Raw genomic sequence first — 24,787 nt, 5'->3', positions numbered from 1 at the left:
TCCACTTTATGACTTTTCCATCTTCCACATTGTAGGCCTCTCCAAGTCTCTATTAAAGTTCAGCTACACATTGGCCTTCTATCTCTCTCCTCATCCCACAACTGATGTGTCTTCTCATTCCTACATCCCAGGTTGCTGGGCTTCATGTTTGCCCACTGCGTTCCTTTTTTTTTTTTTTTTTGCGGTACGCGGGCCTCACTGTTGTGGCCTCTCCCGTTGTGGAGCACAGGCTCCGGATGCGCAGGCTCAGAGGCCATGGCTCACGGGCCCAGCCACCCCGCGGCATGTGGGATCTTCCCAGACCGGGGCACAAACCCGTGTCCCCTGCATCGTCAGGCGGACTCTCAAGCACTGCGCCACCAGCGAAGCCCCATTGTGTTCCTTTGACTAGAATGATGAAGCAACAGGGAAATGGCTGCTGTGGGAAGCTGACTAATGCTCCTCCCCAAACGTCCACATCCTAATCCCTGGAACCTGTGAATGTTACTTTATACAACAAAAGGGGCATGAGATTAAATTAAGGCTCTTGAGATGGAGAGATTATTCTGGATTACCTGGATGGGCCCTAAATGTAATTGCAACTGTCCTCATAAGAGGAAGCAGGAGATGGAAGCAAGAGACTGGAGTGATACAAAGAAAGGCTCATGGCCAAGAGATACAGGTGGCCTCCTGAAGGTGGAAAAGGCAAGGAACCAGAGCCTCCCCCAGAGCTTCCAGAAGGAGGAACACGCATGCCAACGCCTTGACTTTATCCTAGTGAACTCGATTTCAGGCTTCTGGCCTCCATAACTGTAAGAGAAAACATTTGTGTTGTTTTAAGCCTCTCAATTTATGGTATTTGTTTGCAGCAGTGATGATGGGAAACCATTCCAGCTCCTTTGTATATAGAACTGTGCTCCCCATATTACCTGCATGCCCTTCCAGACTGTGAGAAAAATGCACTTGTGGTTAATTTCCACCTACTAATGGTAGCTCATCTTTATTTTTGTCTATTTTACGAATGAGAACATGGAGACTTAGAAAGCAATGCCATTTTCTCAAGGATGCATCATTAGTAAGTGATAGGTATCAGGGGGAATCCTTTTTCACCGCTTCCAGAACTGATGGTCTTTCTCTTACACTAAGCCCTTTCCTTAAATCTGAGCTTCCCGCTTTGTGATGAAAGAAAAGCAGGGAGTCCCTGGACACTTTCCTAGTATGTATGTGACTGCATAAAATGTCAATAGGACCGTGACTATAATAATGATGAGCTGTTGACTTAGAAATGCTGGGAGATGAGGCTGCTTGGAACATTTTGGAGCTCTGCTCCCTAATGATGGAAGTAGAATCAGAGAGACAGAAATGCCATCTGAAAACATTATTTTACTATGTGACCTCTAAGGTCCCTGAGAACTGGATGCATAGAAGAATATTTCAAGAGGTTTGGGTCGCTGCCACATTTTTGATAATATTTATGGGTGCCCTTTCCTGTTATTTAAATGCACTAGTTTATCTCTTTCTATGCTTTTTATCTCCACTTTAGGTAGAGCTATCCTTTTTAATCTCCCTCCTTCATGACTAGCCCCAAAGTGAAGTTGCTATGAATCTACTATTGGTATTGATGATGCTAAGGTCTAATATTTATTAAATGCTTACTATGTGCTAGACTTGCTGTTAAGTAATCTTGCACAAACACTTTATTTTAAGCTTCACAACAACCCTATGATTTAAGTACTTGTTTTACTGATTAAGATTCTGAAACTCAAGAGAAGTTAGGTAACTTACCCGAGGTAACAATACTAGTAAGTAGTAGAACCAAGAGTTAATCAAAGTCATCTCATTTTTAAGCTCATGGACTTTCTTTGTGCTTTCTTCGAGAACTACACTTCAACTCAACCACTTCTAGGAAATATTTAACTTCTAGCCATTCTGTTTCGGCTTAAAAGTCATATGAATTCTCTGGAGGTCTATAAACTCCCACTGCAGCCCTCTAATCTTGCCCACCCTTTTGGGCAGAGCCAGGTACTTCCAAATTATCCGGACATCTTCCTTCTTTCTTCTTATTGACGTATAGTTGATTTACAATATTTTGTTAGTTTCAGGTATACAGAAAAGTGATTCGGTTATACATATACATGCATATATCTATATTCTTTTTTTCCTATTCTTTTCCATTGTAGTTTATTATAAGATATCAAATATAGTTCCCTATGCTATAGAGTAAATCCTTGTTGTTTATCTATTTTATATGTGGTAGTGTGCATCTGTTAATCCCATACTTCCAATTTATCTCTCCCTCCATTCTTCCCCTTTGGTAACCGTAAGTTTGTTTCCTATGTTTGTGAGTCTGTTTCTCTTTTATAAATAAGTTCATTTGTACTATTTTTTGGATTCCACATATAAGTGATATCATATGGTATTTGTCTTTCTCTGTCTGCCTTATTTCACTTAGTACGATAATCTCTAGGTCCATCCGTGTGGCTTCCTGGCCCCAAGTCCATTGGCACTCCCATTTCTTCTGAACAGCTGGCCTAGTGCAGCCTTTCTGAAGAATAAAGAGTAGATCACTTCAACCCCACTAATGTGTGAAGTTTGCCTGAGGAACTATAAAGTCAGACTTGACAGTCACATGGTGGTGTGGAGGGTTTCATGTGGATAGAATAGTGACTTGTGATAATTACAATTTTGCTTTATTTTTTAATAATCTCTCAAAACCTATCACCAATAATCTAATCTTTGACAGTGTACTTCCTTCTGTCTCCCTCACCCCCACCCCGCCTCAAAGGTTAGAACTCACTGGATTAAACAGAACATGGTAAAAACAGTGACTTGATGATTGATAGTTAGAAACTGCACCCTATTCCTCTTAGAAAATTGGCCCAGTCTCAGGGGTAACCAGAAGTGTGACATGGAAAAATGCAAAAGAGGTTTTTCTGACGAAGGACAAAGTCAAGGCTCAGACTTGCTGTTCACTTGAGGGGGGTCTTAAAGACCCCATTGTCCTCTACAACACACCCTCTACACCGATGTTATTTTAATTGAGCCCCATGTTCACTATCAAGAAGAGTGAGTGAAAGATGAGAAATAAAATGTTTCCTTTCTTTTCCACCAGCTGTTACCTCAGTAATGGCACTAATAAAAGTGACATTAGAAAGAACTGGGAGAAAAATCATCATTTCTCTTAGACCCATAAGGAATGAAGATTCAAAAGGTTATTGCCGGGCTTCCCTGGCGGCGCAGTGGTTCAGAGTCCGCCTGCCGATGCAGGGGACACGGGTTCGTGCCCCGGTCCGGGAGGATCCCACATGACGCGGAGCGGCTGGGCCCATGAGCCGTGGCCGCTGAGCCTGTGCGTCCGGAGCCTGTGCTCCGCAATGGGAGAGGCCACCACAGTGACAGGCCCGCGTACCGCAAAAAAAAAAAAAGGTTATTGCAGGTAATAGATTTACATCTTAACACGTGAAATGATTGTGGGCTTAGATTGCATGCATTCGGCTTAGTGATGTGTTTCCCATAGGAGTCCCATGCTAGGTGAATTGAAGTGGAACCTCTGGGTCAGGGAGGGAAACTGGTGCCTTTGTTCCAACCCTGGGCCCTGGAGCAGGGTCTCACTGTAAACAATTCCTCCTCAAATCTGTTCTGAAAAGCCCAGGTAAGATCCGTTTCTGTGCTTGCAGAATCTCAGAGGACAGGGAAGAAAGCGTGAGATGAAGACAAGGTGAACACGCTGTCCAAAAGCTATTTCAGGAACCTGAGCACAGCCACTGCCTGAATGCTTCTGTTCACACCCAGGCTCCAGCTGATGCATTATGCTTCCTCTAAAACCTGAGTTTACCAAGCCCTGAGTTTAAACAAGCAAACTATGGTCATTCTTACCCCAGGAATGAAGAGATTTAAAATGGCTGCCACCACTTAGCCAAAAACATACATTTCAATGCTCAATTTATATATGAAATTGTTATTGCCTCTCTAAAGCTTTTTGGTTATAATTACCTTTACTCTGAATTTTAAGAGAGGAGAAAAAGAAGGAAAATAGGAAATCTCTCTAATGCTTTTTTTCTTGCTTTTTAATTTAAAACGAAGGAGTAATTATTAACCATAAAATTTCACTTTGCTATTTTCCTCTTAGATTAAATGATAAGAATCCCTTTATGGCCTCTACCTACCGTTGTGGAGTAACAGAAAAGGCCCTAGGCAGAGAGTTGTGGTCTCTAGAATAGATTTTCTATTCTGTCTCAAATATTCAAAACCTCAGTGTTACTCTTTCCTTCTTTTCCTTTAATACTTTTCATCCATTCTTTCAGCAAATCTAACCATGTCTCACCATTTCTACCATTATTCTACCAATGTCCATTTTACCATCATCTTTACACACGCTCTTTTAAAAATAAAAGTCACACCAGATCTCTCCTGTTTCAAACTGTCTGATGGCTTCCCAGCCCACTTAGAACACTTTTCAAAGCTCTTACCATGTTCTACAAGACGTGGTCCTGGATAACTGTCCCTGCATTGCCTAGCACTCTTTCCCTTGTTCACTGGGCTCCAGCCATACTGGCCCCTTGCTCACCCGTGGCCATGTCTCAGCCAGGAAGTTCCCCATATTGGTGACTCCACCTGGGTTGTCCTTTCCTGGGCTCTTCGGAAGGCTTGCCTTGGGCGATAGCCTCCTCAGAGAGACCTCTCTCACCACCCTGCCTAAAGAGGCCACCCTTGACACCCTTCATCCCCTATCATGCTTTACTTTCAGTGATTCATCTCTACCTGCCACTGTGTTTTGTTTTAGTTGTTACTGTCAGTCTCCCCCATTAGGATGAGAGCTCCAGGAGAGGAGGGATGTGGTTTTCATTGTTTTGATTGTTCTTGTTTACCGTACTTTCTCAGTGCCTGAACAGTCTGGCAGAGAGAAGGCACTGGATGGATAAATTAATGAGGTTAATGGATAAATTAATGAGGTGGGTCATCTCACCTCATTTGGTCTTAGTTGTTTCATCTTTAGTCTTAGATTTTAAGACTTCTAAGATGCCTTTTTTTCTTTTTTTTCTGCGGTGTGCGGGCCTCTCACTGTTGTGGCCTCTCCCGTTGCGGAGCACAGGCTCCGGACGCGCAGGCCCAGCGGCCACGGCTCACGGGCCCAGCCACTCCGTGGCATGTGGGATCCTCCCGGACTGGGGCACGAACCCGTGTACCCCGCATCACCAGGTGGACCCCCAACCACTGTGCCACCAGGGAAGCCCCTAAGATGCCTTTTTGATTCAATGTTCTGGAGCTCTCTAGCCTTCATGTTGTTCACTACTCTATCTGTGATGCGCAGACAGTTTAAAAAACGTAGCAGATACAGATAACTAAAAAGAAAAAATAACTTGTAAAATTTTATTTCCAAGAGATAGACATGATTAATGTTTTTGTGCACAACTGTTGTGGGGGGTGTGTGTGTGTATGTACTGGGATCTGATGTTGCCCAGAGATGAAGTATGCTCGGAAGAGCTAGAATGCCTGCCTTTGGATCCCAGCTTTGGCACTTATTATATGTAACTGTGGGTGAGCCATTTACCTCATCTCTGCCTCGGTTTCCTTATCTGGAAAATGGGAGCTAAAAACCACTGAGTTATTTTGAGAAGTAAATTAATACATGTAAAGCACTTAGACCACTGAGTACCATATAGTGAGGACTAAAAATATTAGTGACTGTGTTTGTTCACATTCAATCATACATGCTGTCATATTCTCTGGCCACCTTAAACCTTAACTGCTCTTGTTTATCATTTTGTCTTTTCTTGTGAACACTCCCTGCCCCCCCACCCCTGCAAGCTTTGCTGGTATAATCTGCTTGGAGACTTGCTCCATCTGGCTCTTAGTCATGAGTTCAATGTCATGAAACATTCATTGGATTAACCAATCAATTAGAAATATTGATCAAAGGCCTACTTGGGCTATGTACTCTTGGAAGCATCCAGAGAAGTATAAATATTGATTGTTTCCCTCTAGGTACTTACATACTAGCTGGGGACCTGTAACACACACACATACACACACACACATAAAGATAACAATACTGGTGAGTGAATCAAGTGACAGTACCTTGGCACCATTAGCAAATATTGAAGGAACTCTGAGGAGGAAAAGGAACTTGTGATCAAGCTCCTTGAAGAGGCTTCCAGGGCTCTGCATGATCTATAACCTCTTACTTCTCCCATCTCATCGCTCTCCGTTCTCCTCTCCTATAACCTCCTTGCATGCTATAACCCAGTCATACTAAACTTCTTTTCATCTCTCAAGTATTTCATGCCTCTATTTTGTCTCTAAGGCTTTGTACGTTCTCTTTTCTTGTGCACAGAACACTGTTTCCCCCATTTTCTCTACATCCAGCTAACTCCAATTCAATTTCAGAAATCGGTACAGACAACACTTTCTCTAGAAAGCCTCCCCTGGTGTCTGGGTGTGAGATCCTTTCTGTCTACACCTGAGTATCATTTCACACTGTAACTACCTGTTCACTTGCTGTACTTTCTCACTAAAATCCCATGTGGGAAGCTCATTATCCTCCAGTTCCCTGCTGCATCCCCAACTCATGGCACAATGTGCGTGTTAAACACAAATCTATTGAATAAATGACTCTACATCAGCTACTGTTTTGGAAGTGCTATTTATCCTAGGTTAGGAACATTTGTTAAGGGATATAATCAAAAATAATTCTTCCAGAGAAGTGGGGGCAGCTCTTTCTAATAGCCAGCAAAGCACTGATTAGAAGACAGTCTCAGTGCTCAGGACTGACATAGGGGTCTTCGTTCTCTTACTTGTTGCCTAAATTAATTTCTTTGCCTGTGCCTCTCACAGCTAGTTACATAATATCCCACCATTCTAGGAGTGTCCACTTTCCTACAGAACAGGGTGTGGACTAGTCAGGTCCATCTAGGATACCATCTTGTCATGCCTCTGTGGATAGCATCCTGTTCCCATTGTGGCAGAGCTCTTCCTTTCCTTTCTTCATCCCAGACATATATTCCATGAAGGAGAAGACACGTTGAGAGGTGGTATGGGCCAACTCTACCATGTTTCACCTGCCTTTTCCCTACAGGCTGTAATATCCAGTTCTGGGCTCTGCTGTATTCTTCCTTAGGGTGCCTTCTGACAGAGTCAGGAGTAACCTGTCTCTGACACTTCTATAGTCTTCATCATATACCTTCTCACTCCACCACATTCTCTGGGCCTGGATAACTGTCTGAGGACTATGCTGGATTTGCACATCACTATTTGGCTTTAACCTCTAGTTATGGATCAATCCCAAAGGCTGTCAGTTCTGCACCATTTTGCCCCACATTATAGCTAACTTTCTTAAAAATTCCCCACTCTGGATTTCCAGAGTGCTGTGCCTTGCTATATTGATTTCCAACACTTTCCTTGATATATAATATATATATAATATATATATAATATATATATTATATATATAATATATATATAATATATATATATTATATATATAATATATATATAATATATATATTTTATATATAGTGGGATCATAACTAGAGAATAGAGAACAGAAAGTATCTTTTATTTCCTCTGTATTACCCAAATCATGGAGGACAATGTCAGACACATAGAGGTCACCCAGCTTCTGTGTGTATGTATACAAGTCTGTGTGTTAAAGTCCCTGGGTAGGGAATGCAGAAAGGTAACAAAGATAAAGTTTCAAGAGCCTGCTCAGTTGAATGTTCTTTGATGTCCAAAGAATTGATGATACCTGGGTAACTCTGTCAACTGATAATACTTCTCCTCTTTCTGAAAATGCTGAAAGGCGCAAAAGATGCTTTCTCCTTTCCAGTTTTTGCAGCCAGGTCTCGATTTTTTCTGGCAGGTGCGTCTTTGACAAGTGGGTACTCACTCTTTAGGGCCACTGCTTCCTCCTCACTTGCCAGTTGCTGACAACTCTCGTGTGGACATATGTGAGAGCCGTGCTTGCCGCTGAGCCACATGTACACCTCGCAGAGGCCTCCAGCCCTGCAGCTGGAAAATGATTGCCAGGCTGAGATTGACTCCAGAGAGAAAGATGGTTCTGTTTCATTTGAAGGCTTTTTAAGTGGTGCTCAGGGAACAGTAGACTGCTAATGGTGTAAGTGAATTTGTTAATTTTTAATCTTCTGAAGCTGTGGCTCCTTATTAAGAACTCCCGTATGTAAAGCCTGCTGGTTTTGTTTGCAGATAGCAAAACATCCTTGGACCGATGATCTTTGCACATTAAGTCTCCTGCTGCTGGGACTTTATTCCACATCCGTGATCTCCAACCTCAACTGCAGGAAGTCTCTCAAATCATCCACGACACTTATTCTTGAGGCCTTAGCTCTGCTGCTTCAACACTGACCTCTGCAAAAGAATGCACCACTGACTTCCTAGCTCCTTAAGGATATATTTAGTAAGTTAGGCATTATAAGTTAGGCATCATGGTAGATAGAAGGGACCCAGAAGAATAGGACACAGTCCCAAGATAGACTTCAAATAATCTGCATATTTTTTGCTTCACTTCTGCTAAAAATATATCCTGCCAGCCTCCCCTTGAATTAAAAGAAAGAATTTATCTTCCTTTTTTTGGGCAGTTTTTAAAATTACATATACAAGTCATGACAGAGTCCTCAATACAAATGTGTCAGCCTCTGCCCCAGGCCTCTAGGGCACCACAAGGATTAAGAGAGGCAAAGTCCCAGTTTTTTTAGAGATTAAATTTCAATTGAAAAGAGATATATTTTATTTTAAAAATATAGCTGAATAAGGTGATTCTGGATAATAATAAGTATTATAAAGAATATAATTTCTATCATAAGAGAGAGAGTGAGAGAGAGAGAGAGAGAGAGAGAGAGAGTGTGTGTGTGTGTGTCTGTGTGTGTGTGTGTGTATATATAGTGTTCCTTCATATATGGTTATCAGGAAAAATACTATCTGAAGAGTTGACACTTGGACTAAGACGTTAAAGACCCAGCCACCCAACCGTCCTGGAACTGAGTAGAGAGTTAAATCAGTGAGTGCAAAGGTCTTAAGCTTAGCATGTTCTGGTGAACAAAATTAAAGTCCTAAGCATGAGTCAAGACCTAGGAATACGGTAGGAAAAGAGATGGGAGAGGAAGAGGGACAGAAAAGGAGGGAAAGGGTCTGGAGACCTTGGAAGTCTATAGTAAGGAATTTGGATTTGACTGCAAAGCCATGAGAAGGCAATGGAGGGTTTTGTCAAGATAACAAAATTATTGAATTTTAATTTCAAATATTCTTTTTTATCCACTGGAGATATTTCTTTCTCTTTTATTATTATGAAATACTTCAAACTATAGGGAAGTACAGAGAATAACATTACACCTATGTTTCCACCATACAGATTGCTTCAGAACCTTTTGTCAAAGATTTAATAAAATACAGCAAAACATTAAGGAAACAAAAGTATTTCAGATATAGTTGAAGCCTCCCGCGCATCTCTCCCAATGCCATTTCCCTCCTTTGCTCCTCACAGAAGCCAACACTATCTTCAATTTTATATTTATTTTTCCCAAGAGATATTTTTACCACATTTATATGCATCCATTAACAATATGTACTATAGTTTTGCTGTTTAAAATCTCTATAGAAATTATATAAACTGTATGCTATCCACCTGCAACTTGCTTAGATATTATTCTTAATTTATGAAGATGAATGGGTTGTTATCAGGCAAAATGGGGAAAGAGAACCAATTTCCATGAGATCATGGAAATAGTCTATGAAACAAATAATTGTGGTATGATCTGGTATATTAGAAATAAAGGTAGAGAGGTTCAAGATGTGTGCTGGGTGTAGAACTGATGAGAATTGCTAATGCATTCCATGGGGGAAATGAAAGATAGAAGGAAAGAATAGTTCCCAGGATTCTATCTTGTATCCCTCTATATTGATGTATTTTACTGAGATGTGAAAGACTGAAGGACAAACACATTTGAGAGTGATGAAATATATGTTTTGCTATGCAGGCTATAATTCTGAGATGCGTACTAAATATCTAACAGGAGGTGTCAAGTAATCAGTAAGCTGGTGTTTGGAGCTCAGTGAAGGGGTCAGAAATAGAAATTATAAATTTGAGCTTCATTGTTATACAAATGGTACTTGGCTGAATGAGATCAGCCAAAGAGGAACAGGGAGTGTATTGACAAAGAAGTGATATAGGGCAAACATATTTAGAGATTGAACAGAGGAGGATGACCCAGCCCAAAAGACAGAGTTGGAATGGCCTGAGGGAAGAGCCTAGTGTGACGTCATTAAATTCAATAGAAGAAAATATAGACAGTCCCCGACCTTTGATCTTGTTGTTTTCTCAAACCCCCAACAAGTCTCTCCTTTCATTCTGTACCAAGGGTTCTTACACTCAGCACCATGGACCTGTGGGCCACATAATTCTTTGTTGTGTAGGGTTCTCCTATGCTCTGTAAGATGACTGGCAGCATCCTTGGCCGCCTCCCATTGTGACAACCAAATATGCCACCAGATATTGCCAAATGTCCCCTGGGAGCAAAAATGCCTCTTGTTGGAAACTACTGTTCCGTACTAATTACTTTTATTACCTCCACCCACTTATTCTTAAATTCTATAATTTGGTTTCCATATCATTAGTCAATAAAATTCTCTTTCTGTGAAGTTGCTTCCAAGCAAATGCAATGACTGTTTAGCTCATCCTTAACATTTTTGTTTCCTATCCAGTTTTGAAAATCTCTCTTGAAACTACCTTACACTGGCTTCCATGATATCCTATCTTCTGTTTTTCATCCTACTTCTAAAATTACTCTCATTTTCAAATCTCTTCTTCTGCACTTTATATCTAAAGCTCTGTAAACCTGACCGTAAACACATCTATTTCTATTATCTCCTCACTTAATCCCCACAGCTTCCATTATGACGTCTCTGTAAATGGGAGTCAAATGTTTATAGAACGTCAGCCTCTCTTCCAGGCCAAGGATTGTACTTCTTCCTGTCTTGCTTTTATTTATGTTTATATATTTCTCTGGAACTTGAAAGTTCAAACTCAGAAGCTGATCATTTCTCTCAGCCGTACAGTATATTCCAACGCAATTATTTATATTAATACCACTATGTTCCTAATATTTTAGTGTTGAAATGCTAGTGTAGTCTTTGATCCTACCTCTGTAATGATCTCAGCCACTATCTCATACTGGCCTAATTACTTCATCTACACAGTCATTGCCCAAATGTAGTCATTCAGTAGTTTGCCTGGAATATTGCTCTGGCTGATTCTTTGATCTCCTGGCCTACAATTTATTTCTCTTCTTTGAGGACTTCTAATTAGTCCTTGACACTGCTTTTCTACTTGTTTTCCTAAAGAAAGTACGTGAACATGATGCTATGACATGCCCCCCTCCATCAATTACATCTCAGGTTATGCACACAAGTGTTTTCTAAACTCCCTTAGACTATTATCAGGTCCTCCCCTATCTGGTCCTAAACTGTCTTCCCAAATTGATTTCCCTTTGTACCGATCAAATGTAACAGAGACATGTCCCACCCAGGTAACTCACATTTTCTTACCTTTTAGTATTGCTTATGATTCTCACTCTGCCTAGATCCGTGGCCCCGCTCTCTTCCCATGGAACAAACGTTATCAGCTTCGACAGATTCTCCTGATCTTTCCAGAATCCTTAACCTGCTATCTCCCCTTATTCAGTTATTAGAAAGAAAACATTGTTTACAGAGTTCTTACAGGATGCCATGCACTACGCTAGTTTTAAATATATATGCTATATAATATAGATATTGTATATTATTCTTATATAGTGTATGAATATATATATGATTTTAATAGATATTTCCAATTTATAGGTAAGGAAATGTAGCACAATGCAATTAAGTAATTTATTTCACTTTGTATAAAATTTAGATTGAGGATCTGGGTGGGCTTCCTAGATCTGTGTGGATCTAAAACCAGTGTTTCATCCACTACAAACATGACTTCAAAGGTAACACTACTTTCCTCTAACTGTTCATTACTTTTTATCTAAACTTCTATTTTTTTAGCATTTTTACTTTCAATATCGTGCAACAGTTATGTAGGTAGACATTTCATTTTTCACTGAGCTCCCAAAAGGTCTTTATTTGAATCTTACGTATATTCTCCAAAGCCCCTAACCCAGTACTTCACACATTCAGCTGAGGTTTGCAGAAAATTTCTCTGACAGAAAGATGCAGTTTTGTTGTTGCGCATATCAGCACTGAACTGAGATCTAGAAAACAGTTCCGACTGCAGATCCAGCTCTAGCGATTGATGCTTCCAGTCATCACAACTTGAGCATTAGACCTCCACCATCAATATGAGGCATCAGTATGCCTAGTGTTCTATTAAAAGGATTTAGACAGGGTCCCTGCCTCTAAAACTACCGTCCCTAAATTTTTACCAAAATAAATTTATTTATTGGAGGGAAAATCATTCATATTTGGTTGGAAAAGCACATTCATTTGTAATCACTAATATCATAGCCGGGATTTGTTTCTTCTATTTTATAGCAGATCCTGGGTAATATTATAGCATGAGTGTTGAGGAGAGTCCAATTTCTAAACCCTTCTCTAGTGTTTACTAGTTATGTTGATGTGGTCTAGACTTCTAAACATCTTGAGCCTCAGTTTCCTCTTCTATAAAGTGAGGGGTTTGCTAACACCTACTAGGGTTGTAAGGGTTTTGATTGGATAACACATATAAAATATTTATCTGAGTACCCAACACACACTGGAAACCCAGTAAATGATAAATAACAATAATATTAATATGTGAGGGAATATGTGTATAACAGGTATTTGTGGGACTGTATATGTGTGTATGTATATATACTTATTTGTGGCAAAACAATGCCTTTGTAACTCACAGTCATACAACAGTTCCTTAACCTCCACCTCACACCAAGATGAGCACTTGTCATCAAATAAAATGCAAAATAATGACATCAGAATGTGAGCCTCGTACCTGTGGAGTAGCCTAACTCTCACACATCTGGTTTTTCTTTTCTCTCTATTTAGTACCCATTGATGTTGTGAATAACAAGTTCATGGACAGCAGTTTGGTTCTAGCCGTTTGAAGGATCTCAACACTCGTGGCAACTTTGTGTGGATATTTGATCTGACACCAAGTAGAAGGCCACTATTTGTGGCTGCTTTCAGCTTTTCAGAGGGGCCTTGTGTTTGCTTCTTGTGGCAGATGGTAAAAACTCTCTACCTGTTAGGAGAGTTTTTATCTCTCAAACTGGGCCATTAGGGGGTATAAATTAAATACTGATCACAGGTAACCTAAGGTCTGGGACTGGTAGCTTGCTTGTGAACTGATCATGGCATGTAGATTATAAATTGAGGAAGAGGGCCGAGGTGAGTTGTAACTCTAGATTTTAGGATAAGGTACCAGGAGGCAAAGGCCACAGAGATGTGGGATCATTACCAGAGCAACTAGTTGACCTAGAGTCATGTCTCACTACTTTTCTGAGCCTTGTTTTCTCATCTGTATATGGGGAATGATAATGCAAACCCCATGGTGTTGTTGAACCATGAAGAAATTAGGGTTAAAAATGTGCCATCAGGCCCGTGCGCCACGGCCGCTGGGCCTGCGCGTCCGGAGCCTGTGTTCCACAACGGGAGAGGCCACAGCAGTGAGAGGCCCGCGTACCGCAAAAAAAAAAAAAAAAAAAAAAAAAAAAAAAAAGGTACCATCATTTTTATGAGTCTTGACCATAACTGATCTGTGTTATGATTTTCAGAGGCTTGGCTGTCACTGTGTGAGAGCCAGTTCTCTGATAGGCTCAGTTTCTGTGCTCTGAAGATTTTTCCCTGTAACAAAGGCATTTATTTTTTTTTGTTTTTGCGGTACTTGGGCCTCTCACTGCTGTGGCCTCTCCCGTTGCGGAGCACAGGCTCTGGATGCGCAGGCTCAGCGGCCATGGCTCACGGGCCTAGCCACTCTGCGGCACGTGGGATCTTCCCGGACCGGGGCACGAACCCGTGTCCCCTGCATCGGCGGGCGGACTCTCAACCACTGCGCCACCAGGGAAGCCCCATTTGGTATTTTTATTTGCAGGTAGGACTAATAGCTTCCAAGGATATAATAGGTTGGACAGGAGAGTCCTGGTCCTCACCTTCATTGGGTGATTTGTCCTTTGGGAAACATCTGTTCCTATATTAGGAGAAAGAACATACATCAGAGACCAGAAAGTAGATGCCTATAGTTGTGGTAAGTTTTAGAAAGGCATAGCAATAAACTAAAAAGAAAACATCCTTACATTCTCATTAAGTTTCTTTCAGAATGGAGCTGTATTTTCTAAAGTAAAGCTTCTTTTTCTCCCCTCTGTTATTTTTGAAGCCTTGTCCATTGGATAAAGTATTAATCAGCTCAAGGTAACATATGACCATGATAAAAAGACAAAGGTTTTAATCATTCATTTGGCAGGCATTTATTTTGTGCCTACTGTAGGCTGGGCTCTGTGGTCCTCACAGTCTGAAGGAAAGGGTGAAGGTGATGGGAAGACAAAGAGGTATGCAGGGAAGTACAGTGATACATAGCGGGCAATTAACTCAGACGTGGGGTTCAAAAACTGCTCAAAGGAAGTAATGTCTCTACTGAGACCTGAAAGGTGAGAACAAATGAAGATTGGAAAGGAAACCAGTTCAACTTGGGAAGAGCACTCTGTGCTAAGACAGTGCATTTGTGCAACTCTCTTCTTGAGTGAAGCATATATTTTAGATGAAAATGATTACTGAAGAAGCTAGGAAGGCGAGATGGGGACAGATCGTGCAGAATCATGCAAATCATGTTAAATTTGAGCTTTACCTTAAGAGCAAGGGGTAGGGTAGCGTCAAACTATTGTACCAGGTGTGTGACTAGTTCTGGTAAAGCTGAGGCTTAGAAGAGCTGAGATGTCCAGGCAGGTATCCAGGAGAGACGGTGGTAGCCAGACCTAATGTACTGCTATTTAGTAAGTACACTGTGAAGACATATTGCGCCACTAATTTTGTCCTGGATCTTATAGGAGAAATAAATACGTGACAGGACCTGCCCACAAGGGAAATCTGTTTGCTACTTTGAGTGTTATAGTTTCCCCAAACAGCTTAATGACAGAAGGGAGGACACTTATGTCCTAGGATTTTCTTGGAGCTCAAAGCAAAAATCATACTGGACAAAGTTAAACTGGCATGGAAGATTTTTAAATACTATAGGATAGGGAGAGACCAGACTGCAGTCTGAACTCAACGTTGCTGAAACAGGCAGCTGGAGAGCTTTTAAGAGCTGGAGTGGGGAAACTTTAAGGCCATCTGTGTTTGCTAATTGGCCTTGCCCAAAGGAAAAGTAAACTTTCTCCTATCTTCGTGACAGCAGGTAGTTTTACAACAAAACCCCTGGCAGTTAGACCCCTACCCTCCCAGAGACTTGGAGATAGGGATGCTGTTTTCCTCGGTGATTATATTTCAGATAGAAAGCTCCCAGGTCCTTGAGAAAGACATTCCTGGGTTATAAAGCTGGCAAGAGAACTGGAAGAAGATTTACATCTCAGAGGAGCAGATAAAGAATTTGTAATTACAAGTTTTCTAAAGTAAGTGCTCTAAAAAAAAGGGAGGTCCGGGGCCTAGAGGCAGGAGAAACCTGTCTAAAGTTCGTTCAAGCTGAGGGAAATGTTGAGGCTGACTTGGTCAGAAGCACCCTGCCATCACACAATATATTGTCCAGAAATACAGTTTTATTTTGAAATCCTATAATGTGTGTTGTATTTCACAATGTATGTGTTTATCAAATGTAAAGATGTTTGTCTTTGGATTCTGCCAAGAGCAGAGCTTGAGATAAAGACTAGATTTGGGGTGGTGCCTTTCGGAAGTCATTCCAAGAAGCAGCAGTGAGAATGAGGCGAGTGAGACAGGGAGGGTGGAAAATTCAGTAAAGGCATGTTATGAAGGTACACTATTGAGTTGCTGCAGTTGGCTGTAAGAGCTGAGCTTGGCAAGGACCTTTGAGAGTAGTACCAAAAGAAGGAATGCAAGGAATTTAATGAAACGTACTACAAACTTTCCTCCTGCAGTTGGTTCTGAGAGTGAAATTGATATTCATTCTGTACCTCCCTCACCACCCATCCTAAGATTTTCCTCACCTTCAAAGAGAAATTTAGCTCCTAGGTTGTTTACTCGTTGTGGTGATCCGATCCTTCATCCCAAGGGATAATCTTTTGATTTTCCTTCACTTGTCAGACCGTGTTGGCTTTAATTTCCTACTTACTGTACAGACCAGACAGAAAACTCCAAAATGCATCTTAGTAAATTCCCATAGTTCCAAATAGAATCCTTCTCATCTCATAATGTAATAGCAACCCAGCTTCTCAATACCCAGGGCTGATAGCCCCAATCTTTTTTGGCCTGTTTACCTTCCTGTGTGTAGATCCCGAAGTGACCTGGCAGCATTTTTAACTTTGGGTCCAATGGAATTTTCACTGTGTCTCTCGGTGGAAATATTCTTTGCTGGATAAGAGCAATTTTAATCCAAAAAAGCTTAAAATTGTGGTGCCAGAAACCACAAATGCTGTAACTGGCTTCTGGGCATGATGGAAGAAGGGCCAAACGTATATCCATCTCTAGCTTTCCAGTCTGATGTACTCTAGCTATTGACTTTGCTGTTACTATAGTGCATGTACAGGATTTTTGAGAACAACTTCCTCCCATAGCATTGTCATCCACAAGCTGCTGCCTTAACTGAGCCTTTAATAATTTATTAAAATTCTATCAGGACATCTGCTTTGAGATGATAAAGTACATGGTAGGAAGAATTAATACTCTGGTCATGAGTCCATTGTTATATCTTACTTGCTTCAAAATGAGTCTCTTGGTCCAAAGCAAAATTTTATAGGATTCATGTCACTAAGTCAGGCTAATTTTAATAATTCTGTAAGCCCTTGGATAATGGGGCTGGCAGAATACTGTAGGATGAGATGCCAAACCCGAATCTGAAGTAGTTGGGGTTTTTTTTTAATAAGGAAGAATAACTGCTTCTTCAGAGTTGAATGAGTCCAGTGGAGTCACCTTGCCACCAAGTGGCTGTCTGGTCTTATGGAGGGCTATTTCCATGCTGAGCATTCAGTCTTTGTCACTGATGTTGGCTGCTTGGACATTTATCAGTAGCAGTGGCTGGATCAGCTTTGATGAGAGAGAGCCCACGTAGAGCCTCCGTCCCTGCCGCCATGGCTGCTCCTTTCACAGCCCCATTGTACAAGCCTTGGAATGGCTGAGGACAGAAACAGGCTGACGTCCACTGGACGAGCCATTCTATCTCCCAGATTCTTTAGCGCCTCATTCACAGTTGAAGTTCTCTGTTGGCCATTAAAATAAGACACAAAAATCTGCCTACTTTGTGCTACATCTTTGGACCTATCTCTGTGCCTCTTCCCTAGAGTTGCATATTTCCAGGTCCCTGACTCCATTGGAAAGTGAAGTCTATGGATCCCTTGCTTAAATCCACCTTTTACCCCATATTAAGTTGATGACTAGTATAATGAACCAGGGAAACGTCCACCCGAATCCACATGCCCATTGGAGACACTGTTGGAAGGACTTAGGCCAGGCTTACATTTATCACTTGTCATGATTTTAAAAATAAACTGCCCTGTAGTTGCAGAAAATGGAAATCTTTGTGAATGTTGCCAGAAAGCCTTCTTGCTTTCGCAGTGTGCCCGAGGCTATAGTTGTCTGATGGAATCCTGCCATTCTCTTTCTTTAAGGTGCCGAAAGCAGTTAGCAAAAGCCAACCAACTCCACTGTTCTTAAAATCGCTCTTGCATCCAAACTGTCCAAGTGCTAGAGCTATTACATAAACCAGTGTTTGCCCTTACATCTGCATTATACCCCAATCTACCACAAGTTCAAATCTTAATAGTTGTGATATTTCAACGCATCAGATGTTATCATGGCTGCACTGTCAGCAGTGGAGTTTGTGCTGGCACCAGCGTGGTCCAATATCAGAATCCTATTCTCAGGTTCCATTTCCTGGGTTCATTTCTATAGTCCTAGTTTGGTTTCTCCTTGTGATAGGCATTGGGTACAAGTATTTCATATGGGTAGTTACCTTTCAAAGCAGGAATGAGGGAGTAGAGAAGAGTGAGATAATTGAGTGAGAGAAACCTGTAAGTTTTTCATTATCAAGTTTGTTTCTGTAGGAAATAGAGGCTCAATTCCAGAGGAACCTCTGAAAGGGTCCTCCCAACATTACCTGACAAAGAATGAGAGGCTCAGGAATTTATCTGTTGGCTCTTGTGCCCCATTATTTGAGAGTTGCCCCCAAGGGTTTTAATAGTCCTGCAATTATGGGTTCTACCTTCACTTGGTATCAGCTGGATCGCAGAGCCACGAGGCAGAAACGTCCAGAGATTCACAATGGCTTCTTGAGGGGTAGCGCTACCAACCTGCACAGAGTTGTTCATAACCCTATGACTCAAATCAGAGACAGGCCAAGAGGATGTGATGCTGGACACCAAAAACACATTACAGTATTCTCTTTTAAATCACCCAAAAAGAAAGCAGACAAACAAATAAGAACAAAACCAACCAACCAACCAACCAACCAACAAAAAAAGCTCTAGAATGACGAATCATGAATATCTCATGGATCTTGATGGTGCCTGATAATCAGCTGCTTTTCCTTGAGCTTTTGCATAACCAATCTTGACAAATATGACAAGAGGAAAATAACTTTCCCATGTAGTAATTACTCTAATCAATGAATGCAACAATATTTATTGGTTACCAGATTCCAATATAAGTAGCTCAGGAGATGCTGTCACAGAGAGATTTCCAGGAAAAAAAAAAAAAAGCTTCTATAAATAGGCAAGGTGAATAGGGTTCAGCATAAAAGAGAGAAGAAAGAACATGCTATAAGATTCAGTGAGGAGGGAGAGATTAGCTGAGGAAATCAACATGGCTTTATCGAAAAGCTTATCTGATTTGGACGTTGAAGGATAGGACAATAAAATTATTGAAAAAGGATAAGTCTATTTGAGATGAGTACTCTAATGGAGGGAACAGTAGAAACGAAGAGAGTGTGTCATCAGTGAATACCAAGTAGTTCTATCTGGGCTGATTCCAAGATGAGTTAATTCTTTTTCAAAATGAGAAACTCAGGACATAACTACTATCATAATTTGACAGAAAATTATTTTGTAAGTTGTCTTAAGTCCTAATGAAGTCACCTTGTGATGCATACCGGCAATATCACCCGTTGAGAATGAACTGCCTGACCAAGAGTTTCTAAAGCCACATGGCACAGATGCCAAACACAGAGGCTTATGTGCCACAGCCATTAGGGAGTGTCCACAGTCTGAACTGCATAATCTTGGAAGGAAAGAATAGACCATGGTTTCCAATAATGTCAAGGACTTGCCAAGGAGAACACAGAAATGGAAAAAAGCAGCAAGGCAGAACTGTGATTTTTCTCTAATTATTCACTCTTGAAACGAGATTTTTCTCAAAGCAGAACAGAACTGCTCTTTTTAATTTATTTTATTTTTCCCAAGGTCTGGGCTGAGGTTTCAACTTTAAAGTGCAGGTGAGCTTTCAAGTTATAGCACGGCAGGTCTCCATGTTACCAACAACAAAATTTCTTTCATCAGCGCTCCAAGTTCAAAGGGAAGAAAAGCTTCAAATGCATATGTTTTCAAAGGGACTAAAAGGACTGATCATCTATAGAGCCAGTCACACCTGTGAGCTCACGCCAGCTACAGTCAAGTTTTTCTAAACATGCTTAGAAAAAAAAAAGTCATCTCTTAAAGGGCAAGTATTCTGTCCTTTTTGGTGCCAGATGCCTTGCAGGAACTCAGCTCCAAGGTGTTGAGAAACAGTCATAAGACCTTTGTTTTATGTATCTTTTTCTTTTAAAAATTATTGTTAATGTTATCATTATTTGAGGTGACTGGACAAGTGAAGGGGATAGAATGGAGGAGAATCAAAAGTTTCCCTTCTAATTAGAGCTGGTCCTGCTATTGTCAGACTCATTTCTGGATGTGAGCCAGTGAACAGTTAAAACAGTTATATTATCTCCCAATATACTGAATATACCACACGGCATCTGACACTGGACTAAATCCCAGAACCCAGCACAGGTTCAGTAGGAAGCCAATTGGGTTCTGTCCCAGTGGGTAAAAAAGTCTCCTCATTAAGATTTTTCCATTAGGTATGTTTCTATCTAAATGAGAGAGTAGGGGGGTGGTCTGCTACTCTGCATCATCTGGGTTGGTATTGGCTGTCTTGCTCCACTGTCCATTTCTTCCCTGTCATTCTGTAACAATGCTATCCTTTGAGACAACATGAAGGGCTCCTTTGAGAACTGCCTTTAAGTATGCATTTCCAGAAGTAAATGATAAAAATGTTCTGATAGAATAGAATGACTGGATTAGTAGAATGGAATGATTGGATTCATTCAGCAATTAATCCAACAGACAGCCCCCATATCATTTGCTGCTTGGGGCATCTTCACTTATGAGATTAATGGGGGACCATGGCATGATTAGAGGCTCAAGCAGGGGTTTACAAGTATTTCAACACAGGTTAGCCTTATTTTAAGGGAATATGACACACTAAATATGCAAGTCAATTAATCAGGGCACCATATTTACTATATTTAATTTAAAGCAGGGATTCTTTCCATGTTAGTTTTGTAAGAATTCTATAGTATATTACTTGAGTAACAACACAAATTGTATTTATACTCAACTTTCCCTTGAGATTGGCACATGTGTATGTCAAGTAGAAATTCATCCATATATTTGCAAAAGGAAACTGATTTTTATGCAACTGCTATAAAGTCATAATTGGTTTTATTCTTTTGTTTGTCTACCTTTTCTCTAAATTGCGAGCAACTTGAGGGTAGAAACCAGGATTTTTATATTTTTTATTTAACTATCAATTTTTTAAAATTTTAGCCTACTGTTTGGCCATAACAATGACAGTAATAATAGTAATAGATGTGAACCTAAATTTATTTGGTAGTTGCTGTGTGTCAGATACTATTCTAGGTGTGCTTTGCATGCATTATTCTATGTGGTAACCACAACTTAATTTAAAAAGGGGGAAGATTAAATATATTACCCCAAATCACACAGCTACTCTGATGGAGACAAAAACTTGAACCCAAGTATGTTGACTCTAGAATCCGTATTCTTATCCACCTTAGATATAGTAGTCTTCTGTTTTTGATTTGGGTTCCATAAGAAGGGAGGCCTGAGACAAGTAGTTGATTACAAATAGTTTATTTGGTACGTGATTCAAGGAGCTTAGGTAGGAGAAATGGGGAATGAGTCAGGAAGGGGAAGGAAGCCAATGACAGGATGCATTAATGAGCAAGTTACAGCTCCCCTTGCTGGGGCTCTCGGGAATATGGTATAAAACACACCCAGAGTCTTCACCCAATTAGCAAGGAGCCTGATACCCCAGCTCCTACTTACTGAGAGCTGCTCATAGAGTGTCAACTCTCCAGCATGTCTGGCCTTCCCTATGTGGGGATGAACACAGTTCCATGGCCCAAGGAAGCTCTCAGCAGATAGTCATGGTGGGTTAGGGATGGTGTTGGCTTCTTCAACACAAGCACACATTTTTGGACAAAAAGAATGATTAGAGATATGAGGTATTCACCAGTTCTGGGTCCTTTGATGACCAGCCAAAAAAAATTAGCGCAAATTCCTAATGGGGCTCTCCAGTTGCCATGCCAATTTTGTGGATCCCAGCCCTGTTATGAGGAGATGAAGTTTTTTTTTACTGACATCTTAAAGCTGTTCAGACAATTACTATATGGTCATTTTCCCTTACCAGAGATAGTGCAACCAGCCTTCCCTGGTACCAGTTAACTAAAGGAAAAAAAAAAAAAAATGAAGGAAAAAATTTAGTTTCCTGTACCGCTTCATTGCTTTACTTAATTGACCTGTTTGAGTCTGTGCCAGAACTGAATCTTGTTTGAGTGGCAAAGTTTAACAATCAACTTAAATTTCAATTTCATGCAGCTTTCAACATCGAAAATTTCATCGTTGTTGGTGATGGGGCGTAGTGACAATGAGCTGGGATGGAGAATGTATTTAGGAAAAGGAAACAAATTAGTTGCTTCGTGTGCTGAAGTCTTTAATAATATGGTAATCTAAAGCTGAGTTATTATGAATTCTGAATAAGCATTGTCTGCTGTTTAAAACTTCCCATGGCTTACTGTCAAATATATTAAAATGGATTTGGAAAGTCTGTAAGCCTTCTAATCACGGATAAAATATATTATTTGATGGGACTCTAAATTTGTGGTAATTATGTGCCATTTAGTTAATCTCTCTACATTATTTACCAAGCATATTTTGTAGTCAAATACTTGAAGAGTTGACAGGGTAACATTCAACAGCAACTATAAGCAGAAATGAGAGAGAGAGAGAGAGGTTAGGGGAAAAAAAGCATCAGAATGTAAAAATGATTTGTTTTCCTGTTGGTTGTTTATGGAGTATTCCATTCAATGAGTAAGAGAGTTAACAGAGTCACCTGTGTTCCGTTAAACACTAAGGTTTGGGTATGTGCGAACACATGTTAAAAAAAAAAAACAGTCTTAGGGACACAGTGACCCCCAACACAAAAAGCAGATTTAATGAGACTAAGTATTAAGATTCCAGCTGAAGCACCCACATCACAGATACTGGTAAACAGCTGAGGCATGTGAGGACAGTGCAGCTGCTTAGATATTCTGGAGCCCCTAAGTAATTGTTCACAATAAATAGCTTTTCTGAAGCTGCTTGGAATTGGAAGGGATTTATTTTGCCAAATCATAATTGACAGATATTGAGAATGATGTTGTAATGGTGCATTTGGCCACCTAAATATTTCCAGATCATCCATGCTCACACATGGTAGCTGAAAATATCTTGATATTTATAAACTCTCGTGCCAGTGAACACTCTGGTGGGAACATTCAGAATGGCCCTGTAGCTTCCTGGGTATCCCAAGGAAAGGGAATTAAGACTTTGCCATTTTTGACTTACAGCTGTAGAACATATAAGAAGATACAACTTGAAAAGGGGGACGTCTGGGCTGTTGGCGTACAAAATTCCATTTTTTGTTTTGTTTGTGACACGAAGGTCCGATGTAAATCTTGGACAGACACAGTTCTAACCACACATCCTCGGCAGGAAATTTTTATACTAAAATTAATATATTACAACAGTACGATGCATAGGTGGTCACTGTAAACTAGAACCTCAGTCACTGGATATGGTTCTCTTGCATTTTACAGAGCAAAGAATCACAAACATAGGAAAGGAAATAATAATTCTTTCCTTTCCCCATATTTTAAGTTACTAAGTTAAAAGATGAATGCATGATAGCAAGTGTGTCATTCCCAGTGCGACTTCCCTCCACACCTAATGCCAGTTTTCGTTGCCTACGTGTTTCCTATATCCCATTCATTGCCTTGAAAAAGGTTTGTTAGAGGCTGCTACCTTTCCATCTCTTTAAGGCAAGTACTTGGGATTCTCCTATCATGTGGGCTCACCAAGTCTCAGAAGGTTTTATTTATTTTAAAATACGGCTAATGATGCTGGGTACAATGAATATTACTCTGGAAACTTCCATTTTCTTCTTGATTCCCATGTGAGGACTACTTCATGTTATAGGGCATCTCTCTGAGAAGAAAATCAGCAAGATTAACTGCAACAGACTGGAAACTCTTGGAGGGTGTAGTCTTACTCTACTTTGTATATCCCCAGGACCCAACACAATGATTTTTAAAAAATAGTCCTCATATGAGAAGTAAGTTCTGTTGAAGTGAATTGAAATACATGCACAGACAGGCAGCTTGCCTTGGTTTGGACCCTTAAATGTCTTAAACTTTAAACCACCATGGGAGGTCAGGCGCTGGTATGGCTGAGTCGATGACTTTAGCTATCTTAACATGCATTTGTAGTTCTATGAAGATACACTTGGAATATAAACTCCCTGATTTTGATCTGGTAACCAAAATGCTAAAAGACATTCTCTAAACAAGTGGAAACAATAAACACAAGATTATTTTGCTAGAAACGCTAACATACAAAGCATTTGAGGGCGGGGTGGGGAGGAGGACACATTTGTCTGTTCTGAGGGAGGAGGTTAGTAGGAAATATCAACACCAGCATTTTGAATTGAGAGGCTTCTTGGCTTCACAGTTGCCAAAATTCATCTTATTCTGTTTGTGAACCAATCCATCAAAGTATGTACGGAAATGACAATCACATCTACTATACAGATGGAAAAACTAAGAGATACAGAGTGTGTAGTTTTTGCAAAGTCACTCAGATATTGATGGTGATGAAATAGATATCTACCCTCTACTAACTCTGAGTTCAAGGTCTTTCTTCCCTAACCATATTAACACTGAATTTCCTGTTCTCCCCACTTCTATTCTAAAGTATGTTGGCACTCGAGGCATACTTGAAACATGCAGTCACATCTGAACTCCTTCACAGGTCAGATGAGCACATCTTGAAGAGGAAATGTACAGTGAATCTAAACATGTGCATCTCATTCAATTTGTACACATGATACCGAAGGAACTTTTCAAAGCTTACCTCTCCTGGCTTCTGATAGTACATAAACCAGTCTTGTAAATAATGACTAGCCTGTACAGAGTGCTTTATACAAATGGGAGTGGATCCAGGGGATGTGATAACTGTATGTATGTGTATAACTGTGTCTGCTACTTATTATTATTTTTAACAACTCTGCTCACTCTCACCAGAGTGAATACTAGAAATGACTGAATCCACTGGTCTTTTATTTTCTT

This window comes from Tursiops truncatus, chromosome 16 (assembly GCF_011762595.2).
Source record: "Tursiops truncatus isolate mTurTru1 chromosome 16, mTurTru1.mat.Y, whole genome shotgun sequence".
Classification (NCBI taxonomy): domain Eukaryota; kingdom Metazoa; phylum Chordata; class Mammalia; order Artiodactyla; family Delphinidae; genus Tursiops; species Tursiops truncatus.
The sequence above is the reverse complement of the archived record's forward strand: the minus strand, read 5'-3'. Positions refer to the sequence as shown.